The sequence below is a fragment of the Sminthopsis crassicaudata genome, chromosome 1, assembly GCF_048593235.1.
Source record: "Sminthopsis crassicaudata isolate SCR6 chromosome 1, ASM4859323v1, whole genome shotgun sequence".
In the NCBI taxonomy this organism is placed as follows: Eukaryota; Metazoa; Chordata; class Mammalia; order Dasyuromorphia; family Dasyuridae; genus Sminthopsis; species Sminthopsis crassicaudata.
The window spans coordinates 735,752,203-735,767,674 of NC_133617.1; the positions used below are offsets into that span (position 1 = coordinate 735,752,203).

The 15,472-nt window shown below is 42.6% G+C and overlaps 1 protein-coding gene and 1 pseudogene across 10 annotated transcripts in view; one reads left to right on the forward strand and one right to left on the reverse strand.

The window, feature by feature from the left end:
- Positions 1 to 15,472, forward strand: part of FHIT (fragile histidine triad diadenosine triphosphatase) — a 1,538,293-nt gene that overhangs the window by 1,038,635 nt on the left and 484,186 nt on the right. The window lies entirely within an intron of this gene.
- Positions 1,552 to 3,006, reverse strand: LOC141551956 (mortality factor 4-like protein 1 pseudogene; annotated as a pseudogene).

The window sequence follows — 15,472 nt, forward strand, 5'->3', positions numbered from 1 at the left end:
GGTCTCCAAGTGAGGGGTAAAGAGTAAAAAAAAAAAAAAAAAAAAATGAACCTATTAATTATGTTCAATACTGCGAATTTTTAAAAACGATTGTGAATTAATATTTCTCTGTATATACACCAAACTATTATTTTCAGAGAACCCTAATGATTCAACTAAAAATATCAGGAAAACCTGGCAAAATTAATCAAAGCTCATTAGGCAACTAAAAGGGCAGTTGTTTTGAATGGTTTCAAGAAATTTAACAGTTTACAGCAACTGAACAAGATTTTCCTAAATGCTGATCTTCTATTTCAGGGACACTTCTTAAGATCATTGAATGACATCCATATTTCTTGTTAAATTTCAAAATGATTTATTAATACTTTATTAAAGCACAAAGATTACCTCTTGGTTTGTGGTTGAGTGGTCATTTTTTCCATAAAAGCAGTAAATCAGAATATTGAACACAAAACATAAAATTGTCCTTCACAGATATCAGCATTACTCCTCCATCATACAATATAGCTGTAATCTGGAACTTATAGATATCTAGTTTAAGGTATAATCTTAACTAGAAAAATAAGAGCCCAGCAACAAGCTTTTCTTAAAATGAATTAAAAGCAAACTTACTATTATTTGTAAAGAGATAATATAATGTAGAAAAAAATTACTTCTAAATTAACCACATCCCCATTATTAATACCAAATACTTCCTATAGTATTTATTGACTGCTTGTGACTAGCTTAGATATACAAAATACACAATTAAGAACATGAAGGCTAAAAAACAAACAAAAAGCAAAAAAATGCCAATCCTAATTAGAATAAAATACTAAAGCACTGTACTTCTGTGTATACCACTGGTACTTGGTAACTGGCTACAAGGTAAATAATGGGCAAAAATATAACTGAGAATGTCAGAAACCCAAGGGTCCTTAGTCTAGTCCAATCTTCTTATTCAATTTAAAGAAAAAGTAAAAATAAAGACTTGCAAAAATAACTCCTGCAGTATCAATTTCCCCAGAAAACCAGACATAGACAACAACAGCATTTTTCAAAGTTAGACTATTCCTTAAAATACAAAACCCACCATAAAACACGCCAAAAAAAAAAAAAAAAAAAAGTTCTTTCCCAGTCTGCACAGTTGTCTAAGAGTAACAGTCACATTTCACCTAAGAGTTCCATTGACTTCAAGCATCAAAGCAAAAAACTGAAGAAAAACAGAGTCCTCAAATGGACGCCCTGTGCAGGAACACGGATAATCGGGAACGCAGGACGGCTGTGCAGGAACACGGATAATCGGGAACGCAGGACGGCTGTGCAGGAACACGGATAATCAGGAACGCAGGACCGCTGTGCAGGAACACGGATAATCGGGAACGCAGGACCGCTGTGCAGCAACACGGATGGCCAGGAACAGGAATCACCAGGCACACAGGAATCACCAGGCACAGGAATCACCAGGCACAGGAATCACCAGGAACGCAGGAACGGGAATCACCAGGCACGCAGGAATCACCAGGCACGCAGGAATCACCAGGCACAGGAATCACCAGGCACGCAGGGCCGCTGTGCAGAGACAGATTGCAAAGGCCGCAGGATCGCGGCATGGGAAGGCCTCGCAGCGCGCGCAGCTCCCGGCGGTGTAACGAGGGGCGGCGGTGCCAGCCGGCAGCCCCGGGCCGGGTCGGCGCCGCGGGGCGCTTTAGGCGGCGCGCTGGCTGGGCTCGGGAGCCGCGTCCTTGTACTGGCTTGCATCGAAGAAGGCGGCGGGGTCGCGGGCCAGGTACTGCAGGAAGTCGTGCAGATAGCCGAACAGCAGGGCCAGGCTCTTGTCGTCGAAGGCCGTGTAGCCCAGCATGTTCCCGATGCGCACGAAGAGGCGCAGCAGGTGCGGGGCGCCGTACAGCCTGGAGACCGGCACGTCGGGGTGCGCCGCCAGCAGCTCCCCGTACTGCGGCCGCTCGCCCTCGTACAGCAGCTGCGTGCCCAGGGTCACGTTGAAGTAGGCGCGGATGCCTCCCGCCACCTCGTCGGCCGCGTACTCCACGTTGTCGCCGCGGCCCTGCGCCTTCTTGAAGGCCACGTACTCATCCAGGATGGCGTCCACGCTCTTGGCGGCCGGCAGCCCCACGAGGCGCTTCTGCTTGGTCACCATCTCCCAGTCACGCACCAGCAGGGGCTTCAGCTCGGCCGGCATCTGCACCTGCAGGTCGGCGCGCGCGGCTGCGGCAGCCGCCTCGCCCTTGGCGGCCGGCTCTCCGCGGGCACGCCTGCGCGGCAGGGGTTGCGGGGGTTCCCGGGACGAGCTGGGGCCGGGGCCACCATCGCCACTGCCGCCGCCGCCGCCCGTCTTCTGCTTGCTCTTGCGGGTCTTGCGGCCCGGGCCCGGCGCCGGGGCCTCGGCCGTGGCGCCCGCGGATGTGGAGGTGCTGGCCTCGGCGGAGGCGGCCCCGGCCTCGGCACCTCCAGCGGCCGTGGAGGTGGAGGGTGTGATGCGAATATTCTGGAACAGCGTCTCCACGTGCTTCTGCTGCAGCGAAGCGGCGGCGCCACCTCCCCGGCGGCCCGGGCCCCCGCCCCGGGCCCGGCCCTCAGCCTGGTGCTCCTGGTTGGCCTTCTGCAGTTCGCGCTGCTTCTGCAGGTTGGCCTCCGAGTACTTGAGCACGCGGTTGTCGGGCACCCACTCGTCCCAGTTCTTGTTCCAGCCGCTGTAGTGGATTAGGTAGCGCACCTGCTTGTCTTCCGTGGCCACCTTGAGGCACTTAGCCTCGTACAGCAGTGGCCCGTGGAAACACAGCACGCGCTCGCCCTCCTGGAACTCAGGCTTCGGGGCTTGCTTCGGAGCCATGGCGGGGCCTCCGCAGCAGCACCCTCGCAGCTGGGTGTAGGGCTGGAGCGGCAGGCGGCCGAGGCCTGGAGACTGGACTCGGACCTGAGGCCGAGCGCTAGGAGAGCTGCTGCTATCTCCGTCGCTGCCTCAGGCTCGAATGGCTGCGCAGACTCAGAGTAGGCGGTGCTTAACGGCGGCCTGCCTCTGCGCCAGCGCACTGCAGACTGCCGGTGGCTAACGCTGGGGCGCAGGCGCCGTACAGGATGCCCCAGGAGGTTCTGTAAATATGCCGCAGGCGCAAAAAAGTTCCCGCCAACTCTCCCTTGCTCCCGTGGGCACAACCCCGGGCTCAACCTAACAGACGGAATCCCTAGGACGCCTGCGTGGCTCAGACTCCCGCCACTTGCTGACTCCCGCTCCCCGGGTGCAAAAGCAGCTCAGGCTCCCGCCTTTTTCATGCTCTTGCTCCCCGGGTGCAAGGGTAGTTCATGCTCCCGCCTTTTGTATGCTTCTGTTCCCCGGATGCAAGGGTAGTTCATGCTCCCGTCTTTTGCAAGCTTCTGCTCCCCGGGTGCAAGGATAATTCATGCTCCCTCCTTTTGCATGCTTCTGCTCCCTGGGTACAAGGGTAGTTAGTTCATGCTCCCGCCTTTTGCAAGCTTCTGCTCCCCGGGTGCAAGAGCTGCTCAGACTCCCGCCAATTGCTTGCCCTAGGTGCAAAGTCAGCTCAGGCTCCCGCTAAAAGTTGCTTTTTTGCAAAGCTTGCAAGAGTTGTACATATTCCCGGTGTTTGTGAAGGCGTGCAAGCTGAGGCGCAGAGCGGGAGCCATCCCTGTAACTCAGGCCCCACCCTGATTACGCAAATAAGTCCCTTGCCCATTGGCACACCACTAGTAAGTAAAAGCAGAGTCGTGGGGCACCTCGCCATCCACAGAGGGTAACTGAGGCTTAAATAATGTAGGGGAATTGCGGGCAGAATTTGAACCTGGGGCTTGTGACTGCAGAGAATGGGATTCTGATACTATCTAGGGCTTAAAAGTCCATCAAAGTTTGCAAAACACTAAACATGCATCAACATTTCATCCTTCAGGAAATCCCGGAAAGTAGATCTTATCGTCCCCCATTTTACAGATAAGAGTAAAGTAAGCCCCCCAAAAAGCAGCTCTTCCCGGGTCATGAAGCTAATGCTTCGCTCCAAATTGGGCATTCTGACCCACTGCGGCTCCCTTCTCAAACGATACCTCTGAGATTTTTTCCCAGCTATTTTTGTTTCTGTTTTCCCCAACCTCAAATCCACTGTTCTTTTTCTTCCGCCAAACAGTGCATTCGTTTTTTGGGGTCAACTGTGCTGTCAAGGCAATTATCTTAAGATGGGCAAGGCATTTCATGGAGGAGCTCTTAAAAACGAGCCCGTCTCTAGAGATCTGATCCGCGCTGCCTTGCAGATCTGGAAACTTGGGTTCGAAAGTCCCTTCAGACTCTCTCCGGATCTCGGTTTCCTTCACTGTAAAATGGGCGTTCATTGCCTCCTAGCCCACACTTAGCAAATCTTCGTGCCCCATAAATGTGAGGGCTCCTTTCTAATGGATGCTGTATAGCATTCTCATTCTAGGGAAAGCCTTCCTATCCTTTAGGAGAATTTCTCTGACTCTGGCCCAGAAGTGATTCCTCCCTCCAGTGAACTCCCAGAGGCCTCTATTCTGATGAACTTTCACTTGCCGAATGCAGTTAAATCCTTAAGTAACCCTCAGCATCTTCAGGCACCTAGGGCTGAGAGGGTGCAGAGAAGGGAGCACTCTATTTGAAGTCAGGAAGACGTATCTTCCTGAGGTCATCAGAAATGACCTCATACTCTGGGCAAGTCCTTTCACCTGGTTTACTTCACTCCCTCATCTGTCAAATGAGCTGGAGAAGGAAACGCAAAGCGCAGCTGTATCTTAGCCAAGAAAATCCCAAATGGGGTCACAGAGAGTCAATACAACAAGAAATACAAATCTCCACCATCTACCAGGAGCATTGTGAGTAACAAGCCTTCACCAGCGTCCCAGAACTCGGAGCTGGATTGGGTCTCGCCAGACTTGCAGTCCATCCTTTAAATAGCCCAGTTGGTCTAGGCAGGTAGACCTCCCCCAGAGGGAATACACAACTGTGTTTATTTATTTATTTTTAGGTGGCCCATTCTGTTTATGCACATCTCTTATTGATAGGCAGATTGTCCTTACAAAGACTTAAAATGACCTCTTTGTGTCTCCTATTACAGTTTTGCCTTCTGCCCTCCGGGGACCAACCGAACTAGTCTACTTCCCAAAGAAAGAACTTCCGGTGCTTGACTGCCCCTCACCCTAGTCTCCAGGACAACAGACTTCCTAAGAGTGAAAGTCCAGGTCCTGGTCGCTTTCCTCTCCTGCTAATCCCTGTTCTGTCTGGAAAAGTGAAAGTGAAAGCAAATTTGACTCTGACCCAGACTGAGTATCAGCCAGGTGCCCTCACCAACTTTATTGAAAGCTCCCCCTTAATTCTCAATTAATGAATGAATGAACTCTTTTGAATGTTTTTATCAAAGTGATGATTCCGGTTAATTTCAAATGGTCCATCTGAGTTCCCTTGTCTTATCAGAATTGCTCTCTAACCAAAAACAAACAAACAAAACCTAGTAATTAACATTACCAGCTCCTACTATGTGCTAGACATTGGGATTCCAAAAAAAAAAAAAAAAAAAAAAAAAAAAGTTCTGACTCTCAAAGTGTTTACATCCTAACTGTGTAGACAATAAGCACCGTGGGAAATAAATATAATAAAAACAAAGAAATAAAGTAGATAATCAAGATCATTTGGGATAGAGGGCAAGTCCAGAAGACCTGGATTCAAAATCTGCCTCAGATGTTGCTTTGGAAATTCATTTACTCCTTCTGTGCCTTAGTTTCCTCATCTGTAAAAGGGGGATGAATAGTCGCATCTACTTTATAGGATTATTGGATCAAAGGATATAACATTTATAAAGCAGTGATTTGCAAATCTTAAAGCTATTACATAAATGCTATTATTATCAAGAATTATTCCCATAATATTTCATTAGATAGAGGTGAGGAAGGAATTCCTGTCAGGCATGGGAGACAATTTAAATATAAATGATATTATTAATTATATATTATTAAATTAAATAATAATGAGATTAAATTAATATTATTAAATGAATATAAATAATTCCAATAAAATTTCATTAGATGGAGGCAAAGGAGTTCATGCTAAGCATGGGAGCTAGTTTAAATACAAATGATATTATTAATTAAATATTACTAATTTTAATTTAATAAAATAAGATTTAAATATTAATTATAAAGTTGTACTATTAATAGAATGTAGTCTGTTTTCTTATCTGTAAAATAGGGATTATAGTAGCATTAACCTCCCAGGGAGACCCCAGTGTGAGGATCCAGTGAGATAACAGATATTGAGCCTTTTACAAACTTTACAGCCCTACATCCATCCTAGTTGGCTCTTCTTTCCTAAGATAAAGCACTTGTAAAGTAAACAAGGGAGTTTCCATTTTATTCTGAGCAACCAGAAGTCGCCAGTGTTTCTTAAGGAGTGTGGGAGGGGATTGCATAGATCTGTGCTTTAATATAAAATCATTTCAGAAGCAATGAAGAAAATACTGTTAGAGAAAAGGCTTAAGGTAAGCAGTGAGACCAATTAGGAATACATGATGATGAACTAGGTGGCTGCCTCTTCAAAGGATGGCCTGGAGTCTTCTTGAGTTAAATGTGATCTTAGCTACACAGTAGCTGTGTGACTGAACAAGTCATTTATCCTGATTGCCTCAGTTTCCTCATCTGTAAAATGAGCTGGAGAAGGAAATGGCAAACTGCTTTAGTATCTCTTCCAAGAAAACCCTAAATGGGGTCATGAAGATTTGAACAGGACTGAAAATAAATGAACAACAACAAAATAATTAGCTCAGTGAGACATGCTAAGGAAGTGGCCATGTGAGTAGAGACAAAGCATCCTGGGTGAGAGATATGGTGGAGAGAGAAAGGGCATAGTGTAGCAACATTGACTCAGGGAGGTGAGAGCGATGAGAAGGTTGCAGGCAGGAGAAGGAAAGAGCAATGGTGCATTTGACAGAAAAAAGTAAAACGGGGAACATGACTGAGTTTGCAGGAAAAGATGAGTTGTGTTTGAGATAGTACTGAGTGCGTTCTCAGCACATCCAAGTCTAAAATGTCCACGGAGGAATCAGTTATGACAGGCTAAAGCTCAGGACTGACTAAGGCTGGAAATTTGGTGAGCTGATGTGGGGTGGGCCGTGTGTGTGTGTGTGTGTGTGTGTGTGTGTGTGTGTGTGTGTGTGTATGTGTGTGTGTAAGAGAGAGAGGGAAGGAAGGAAGACTATTAGACTTGGCAATCAAGAAATCAGTAGTGATTCTGGAGAGAATAATTGCAATTGATGAAATTGGAAGCCCTATTACAACGGGATGAGGAGGGAAGTATAGCTAGCTCAAGAATTTTGAGGGGGAAAAGGAGATATATAGACAATAGCTTGAGCTAATGCTAGGATCTAGGAAAAGTTTTTTGTGTGTTTAAGAATACAGGAAATTTGCACATGTCACAAAAACAGTAAAAAGGGAAAGGTTGATGATTAGAAAGAGAAAAGGGGGCTACAATCTGCTGTTGAAGATGGCTAACAATGTATGAGAGGTACAGGTGGAGGGACTGGCTTTAGCAAAAAGAAGGGCTGCCATGTTGTTAGATACTGAATAGAGCTGATGAGATCACAAAGGAGAGTTAGAGAGGGAGAAAGTGGAAAAGGGGTTCCGGAGAGAGCCTTGTGGACCATCCCCAGTTAGAGGGACCCTTCCTATTTGTCCTTTACTTTAAAAAGTGGATTTCTTAAACACAAAGCTAAGCTTTACATCTATCCCATTTCACATCTCATCTTATTGAGTCCAACCCAGCGTTCTCGCCTGTCCTGACCCTATCATCCATTTGACAGCTATTCTTCATCATCTTATATCATTTGCAAATTTAATAAGCATGGAGTCTGTGCTTTGTCCACGTCACTGATAAACACGACAAACTACAAAATGTCAAGCTAAGCACCTGGGGCACCCCACAGAAGGCTTCCTCCCAAGGTGACATTCACAACAACTTTCTGAGTACCACCATCAAACCATTCCATAATTGGATCATTAGCTCTTCCACATCTCTCAGTCTTTGCACAAAAAAAAAAAAAAAAAAAAAGCAGAAAATACTTTATCAGGAGTTTTGCTAAAATCTAGGCAAGCTGGAACCACAGCCTTTATCTAATCTCTAAACTGAGCCACCCTTTCAAGAGGAATAAGACCTGGGTGGAGAAGCCTGTTTTTGGAACTGTCCTTGTTGGTTCTTTGCACTTTCTGCTTCCTTCTCTGACTGATCATTAACTGTATCCTTTCGGAGCTCTTCTAGAGTGCAGAGACCCTGTCCTCCTCAGCACTTAGGAAAATGCCTGCTAAGAGATGGGTTTCAATAAATGTTTTCCTGAATTGAGCCAACTTCAGGTGAATGTTTATTGCCGCCAAGTGCCAGTTGCTGAGTTCAAGGTTGAAGGATAGGTTGCATTTCATTTCTTCATGTATAAAGCACTGTCCACTTTCTTCCCTCCTCAGAAGGCATTAGCCAGGTTTTTATTGCTGTAGCTTCATTACATCAGAGATGCAAATTCATAAAACTCAGGTTAAAAATGATTTATGTTCAAGCAATTTGGCCTAAATTATTGTAAGTTTTTCTATCTTCAGTAAATGCTAAGTTCATTAGTATGTATTTCCATGCGCAAGTATTTGAATGGGATCCAGAGAGCTTCCTCCCTCAATTTTCAGTTGTTTATACAACACTGCATTATCACTGAACCATGGGCTTCTCTCACTTTCAAGACTCAGTTGGTTCTGAGAATGGTAGACCTCAGGCATGGGCAAAGTAGTCTTGGTCTCCTACCTGGAGACCCGAAGGCCTCTCTGGCCCTACCCCCTTTCCCATCCCCTGCCCTTGGACAAAAACCACTTTACACCTTTGTTTTGATGTCTGGGCTCTCTTGATTAAAAATTCATTACTTTGCTTTGAATCACTAGGTGTTCCTTTAAAAAGAAAAATACTGCTGTGAGGAGTAACATGATGCACTTCTCTGTCATTCATGCCCTCATCTGAATACATTTATCATCAGGCTCTTTTTTTTTTTTTTTTTTTAAGACAGAATCAGGGAATTGAAGAAAAATGAATTGGAATGAAAAGAAAAGGGAGATAAAAAATTGAAGAAAACATTGTGTTTGAGTGGATGAATCTCTGGTTCTCAGGTCAGAGGATTTGGGTCTGGATATTTTACCTTGTCAAAACATGTAATTTCTGTGGGGCTCCATTTTTTCACTTATAAAATGAGAGGATTGAAGGTTTCTTCCAGCTCTTTTTGATCTTACCAGTCAGTGCTGCCGTGTAAGTCTCTGATAGTGGGTTAAGAAATTGGAAGGACCTCAGAGACTACCTACACTCAAAGTTTGAGAGCTGGTAAGGGGTCTTTGAGGTCATCTGGTCCAATATTCCCCATTTATAAATAAGGAAGCTAAGACTCAAGATTTAAAGTGACTTGCTCCAGATCACATAGGTGGTCAGAGAGTCTGGATTTGATTCCCAAATCTACACTCTCATAGCCAGTGCTATATAAACCAATGGATTAAAATCTAGTCCAATCCATTTCTGCATGATAATACGCTCTACATATTATATCAGAAACATTTAGTTCATCTTTTTTATGATTCATAATCATATGTTGCTGATGAGAGTCTTTCATTCAATTAATAATTATTGAGAGTTCTTGGTCTAAGATGTTATTTTAGATAGTGTGAGGGCTAGAGAGGAAATCTGTATTAGAAAGGGATTATATTTTAAGACTTAATATGGAAGTCAAAGAGAAAGGCACAAAATACCTTTAGCTTGAGAACATTGAACAACTTTTCTTTATTAAGTGTGTTGCCTGCGGTAAGCTCTAGTTTTAAGTCTGGAACACCATATGCCTTTATAAGGCTTTCATCATCTGTGGATATTTATCATGAGTCCACCTAATTGCCCTATCAGTCATCCCATCAGGTGAGCTGCAGATCAATATTGAATTTTATCTTTTTTTCTTTGGCACCCCATTTCCCATTTTGATTTTGTGACACATAGTGGTATAAATCTAGACTGATTAGTTTTGAGCTAATGTTTTATCCAGATAATAGATGTTCATTAATGCCATTTTTCATAATTTTCTCTCATCCCTGACCTTTGAGCAACTGTTTATGAAAATTGAAAAGTTCTCTGACACTAAATTTACCTGTTGTTATGAAACCTTTTGATCATTTTTTCAAAGATTAATTCCTATTAGAAAGAAGACTCTGCACTTGATTGAGAGTTCAAATAATCCCAACACCTTTAGGGATGCATAGTTAGAAATAAATAGATGCAGGCTTTCTTGCAGATGAGAATTTTTCCAATTTTGAAACCTCTCTGTCATCTATTAGGTGAAAAATAGGTATCCTGTACACATTAACCAATGAATCAACCAAGGTGCATTTATTAAGCACTTATCACATGCCTAATCCTGGACTCAGAGTCCATTTGTAATGAGTTAAAGATTATTCCTCCATTCTTCATCTGCTTCCTCTCTAATTTTGGATTGAATCAGTGAGCTACAATCACAAAATCATAAAACTTGATAGAAAAAGTCAAAATGGATCTCTTTCTTTCTTCCTTCCTTCCTTCCTTCCTTCCTTCCTTCCTTCCTTCCTTCCTTCCTTCCTTCCTTCCTTCCTTCCTTTCTTTCTTTCTTTCTCTCTCTCTCTCTCTCTCTCTCTCTCTCTCTCTCTCTCTCTTTCTTTCTTTCTTTCTTTCTTTCTTTCTTTCTTTCTTTCTTTCTTTCTTTCTTTCTTTCTTTCTTTCTTTCTTTCTTTCTTTCTTTCTTTCTTTCTTTCTTTCTTTCTTTCTTTCTTTCTTTTTTGCTGAGACAATTGGGGTTAAGTGACTTGCCCAGGGACACACAGCTAGTGTCTGAGTCCAGAATTGAATTCAGGTCCTCCTGAATTCAAGGCTGGTATAAAATGGATCTTGAGAGAGATCACTTTGACTATAGATGTGATCATCTGGGATGAAATAAAGGCCTTGATTGATGGGGAGCTCATTCCTTCTCCCAACAATCTATTCCCTTTTTAGAGAGCCCAAATTGAGAGGTTTCCTCCCCATTTCCTATAGCAAGTCTTCACTTGACTCTGTGATTTCTGTCTATCCTTCATTCCAAGTTCAAATGCCTCCTTTACATGTTGGTCATCATAAGATGAAATAGCTTTGGGTTGAAATCCTTCCTGTCCTTGGGCAAATTATTCAACTCCTCTAGGTCTCATCTGTAAAATCAGGGGGAGAGGGGAAATCCCTTCTGGTTCTAAGTCTCTGATACCCCGATCCCCCTTACTTCTTGTCAAGGCTAATTATTCCCCTTACTTACCAGGTACAATTTGGGGCTTTCCCAGAAAGCCTAATAACTGGTCTTTTTGATCCCCTCCTCAGCTAGTTAAACAACCCTGCACAAGAGGAGCATCCAGGAGACTAGAAGTGCCTGGTTCTGTATCTTTTGTCCTGTAAAACACTAAGGCTCAGAATTTATTTAATAGGATGAAGGAATGAGGATGGATCACTTTTAGGAGGAATCATTTCTGGATTTTGGCTGGCCAAGGTAAACCCTCATCTGGCTAGAGTAACTTGTAGGAAGTCTGCCCACTTCATACCTTGAACATTTTCATGAATTGTAGCTGGATTATTTAAAAAGCAACCCCCACAAAAAAAAAAAAAAAAAAAAAAAAAAAAAAAAAAAAAAAAAAAAAAAACCCTTAAGAACATTTCTTTTTATCCACATGCACATTCTGGAGCTCTTTCCTCATCTTGTGTCAGCAGTGACTCCCATCCTGAATGCACCAGGAGGCTAAAGCAGTACCTAGCAGTCAATTTGTTTCCCATTCCAAGTACCATGGTCATGAGTTTGTCCAGGATTATCTTTCTGGAGCTCAAGAAGATAACCAGAATTTAAAAATCTCACAATTAAGCAGCCATCTTGTCCAATCGTCTCCTGGAGAAACCAGTGAATAGTCAAGCATTTGTCTCTTTTCCTTCCCATTTCTTTGTCTTTTGCAGATGAAATCATTTCATTAGAATTATTTGGAGATATTTCATAAAGGGAACATTGTACTAAACCCAGAACACAAAAAACCAATAGTCTCTGAATTTATAGTTTTTTTTCAAGTTCAAAACAAGAGTTAATTTAACAAGTTTAACATTCTCTCTCATCTCATGGCCAGGAAAAAACAACTTTCATCTCTTAATAATGCCATTTCCTCTTGTAACGGATGACAGTGAGTGAGAGGAAAATCTGATAAAATCTATTCAGTGCACTTTTGTCCGATTGTGTTTATTATACACAGATTTGCATCCTAATTGATCATAGCCATTGAATTCAGTTGGCAAGTTACATTGCTTAGAGACCTGGAAACATACTACAGCATGAGCCAGCCTGTCTTTTTTCATGACATCAAATAACCACCCTTTTAATAGAAGGCTTTTTTGTGCTTCCTAATAAGGCTCAGAATTTCTTTAATAGGATGAAGCAATGGGGACGAATCACTTTTAGGAGGAATCACTGTTTGGAAAGACCTCAAACTTCACGCTGCAAAAATCAATCTTTTCCACACAAATATTTTCCCCATGAGGTTCTCTGACTTACAATCATAAAACACCATGAACCTGGAAGATTCAAAAATAAAGCTGACCTAAAAAAGCAGGGGTAAATCACAATCTTGGCAGAAGCAGTCTGCATTTATGTCTAATGATGACTCCTATCAAAAACTGATGTAAAAGTCACCATCGGTGACATGTGTGACCGCAGGAGGAGGGGGACTGTTCATGGAGCAAAATTGAGGGGTGAGAGACAGCCTGTGTGTCCCAGGGGTGTCCATGAATATTAAACAGGTGGCTCAGGGAAATAGCTCCACATGGTTCTCACATGGAAGAGTTGTACAGGCTCCAGACAGGGACCATCATCACTGAATCAGAGAGTGTATTTCTGCCATTTTATAAACTTTAAAAATAAATACATTTTATAAATAATCCCAAGGATACTGAAGATCCTTAGAGATGTCCAGAAGCGGAATGAGCTCTCTGCAGGCCAAACAATTTATCAGAGATATTGAAACCCAGTTCAAGGATGAATTGGGTTTGATTATACTCCTGACTTCCCCTTCCAAGTCTAAGAATTTGATTTTTTTCTCTTGTTTTTGTGTAGGTGAAATATCCAAGTGGTTAATTCCTAGTGGAGACTAGAGCTTGGGAGACAGGTCAGAGCGCCAGACTGAGAGTGGGCAATTTCCCATTAGGAGTCAAATGTTCTTTTCAGTAGTTAGAATTGCCTCCTTTCTGAATATCCTTTCAATTGGGCATAAATGTACTATAAATGGTGATTATATAAGGGACCCCGATGTATTGTAAAGTAGAGAGATGTGGCACATAAAAATAAAGCTCCATTCTCATAAATTTGACCCATAACTAATATTCTAGCTTTAAAAAATATTAAGAATGAATTTCCTGTGCCTTCTTGGATTTAACAGGTCTTTTGGAAGATCATTTGGATGGCCTATTGTCTTATAAAACTTGTCTAGGGAAGCTTGTGTATTCTGATTCGTTCCCCTGGAGAGAACAGCAGGAATATTCAAAATGAGTCCACTGATCATTTCCAGAGGAGTCATTTTTTCATCTAAATATTTGAGGTGATCAGGAAGGACTTTTCCAAGGTTTTAAAAAGCAGATATCTTTAAAATCAGGGATTGTGGAAATTTCTCTATTCTATTCCCTGTCTTTCAACATTAAATACTGCCTAGAAGGGGACAGGAGGAGGAATAAACCACCAAATAGAGACTGAGGGGTCCTGGGAAGAGGGATGGAGGGGCAGACCTGCCTTTGTCTTGGGGATATTGGAAAGTGGAGCTGGAGAAGGAAATGCAGAAGGAAATCCTGTATCTTTGCCAAAAAATACCCCAAATTGGGGTCAGCAAGGGTCAGATTTGACTGGAAAAATGAATGAAAAATAAATAAATATAATAATAATAAAATACATATATATATATATATACATGTATGTATGCACACATACACACAAGTCTTTAGATATATTTGAATTGTAGCAGAATAAAAGCTTTTTTTAATGGCTTTTTATTTACCAGATATGTGCATGGGTAATTTTACAACATTGACAATTGCCAAAACTTTTGTTCCAGCTTTTCCCCTCCTTCCCTTCACCTTCTCCCCCAGATGGCAGGGTTGACCAATACATGTTAAATATGTTAAAGTATAAGTTAAATACAATATATGTATACATGTCCAAACAGTTGTTTTGCTGTACAAAAAGAATGGGACTTTGAAACAGTGTACAATTAGCCTGTGAAGGAAATAAAAAATGCAAAAATAGACAAATGGACAAAAATAGAGGGATTGGGAATTCTATGGAGTGGTTCACAGTCATCTCCCAGACTTCTTTCGCTGGGTGCAGCTGGTTTAGTTCATTACTGCTCTGTTGGAACTGATTTGGTTCATCTCATTGTTGGAGAGGGCCTTGTCCATCAGAATTGATCAGAATACTTTATACAGTATTGTTGTTGAAGTATACAACGATCTCCTGGTCCCGCTCATTTCACTCAGCATCAGTTCATGTAAGTCTGTCCAGGCCTTTCTGAAATCATCCTGTTGGTCATTTCCTACAGAACAACAACAGAATAAAAGGTTCTTAAAGACAGCGGACTTTTTTTGGACAATTTAGCCCTAGTATCTTGTGCATTGTAAATGTGATTTACTTGTTTATACAATTTTGAATTACTAAGCAATGGGAAAAAAGAAAAAAAAAAAGTTATTCTTAGTGTTTTAAGAGACTTTGAGGTACTAGCGGGACAGTCTGCCTTGGAGCCAGCAGGATTTGCTTTGAGCTCCTGCCCTTGACATGGACTGGCAGTGTGTGACCCTAGGCAGCTCTCCAAGTTGCAGAGGAGTTTCCTTATCCATCATTTCCTTGGGCCCATAAGATCACAGGCCCAGTCCTTTATCCTTTAGAGAGCTGATATCATTTTTAAAATTCGGAAATACTGAAATACAGGTTCTTCCAAAAGCCTTAGTGGAGTTTTAAGCTCCTAAAGTTGATATTATGCAAAAGGTTTAATCATGTTAATTGATTTTTAGTATGTTTAAAGCTTTAGGGGAGGGAATAGGAGGTAGAAAAGTTGGTAAGAAAATATTCACTCTGCCCTCACCCCAGAACAGCTGAGTGAGAGTGAAGTTAGGGGCCCCCCACCAAAGTGAGATTAAAGAAAAAAAAATTTGAACATTTCCTTAGAGTGGAGGGTAAGGAACACACATCTATGGCAGTAAGCAAGGTTCTTGGCTCAGGGAGCCAGGTGATGAAAAATAGTCCCCCCTTCTTTACACTTTGAATTTCAATGCTCTTCCTGAATGCTATCTAATTAACACCTGTACTTCTCCACAATTTACTAAAGCATTCATCCGTTTCTACAGGGAGGCTTTGGGAAGGGGAATAAGAGAAGTAACTAGCAGCTGAAGTGTTTT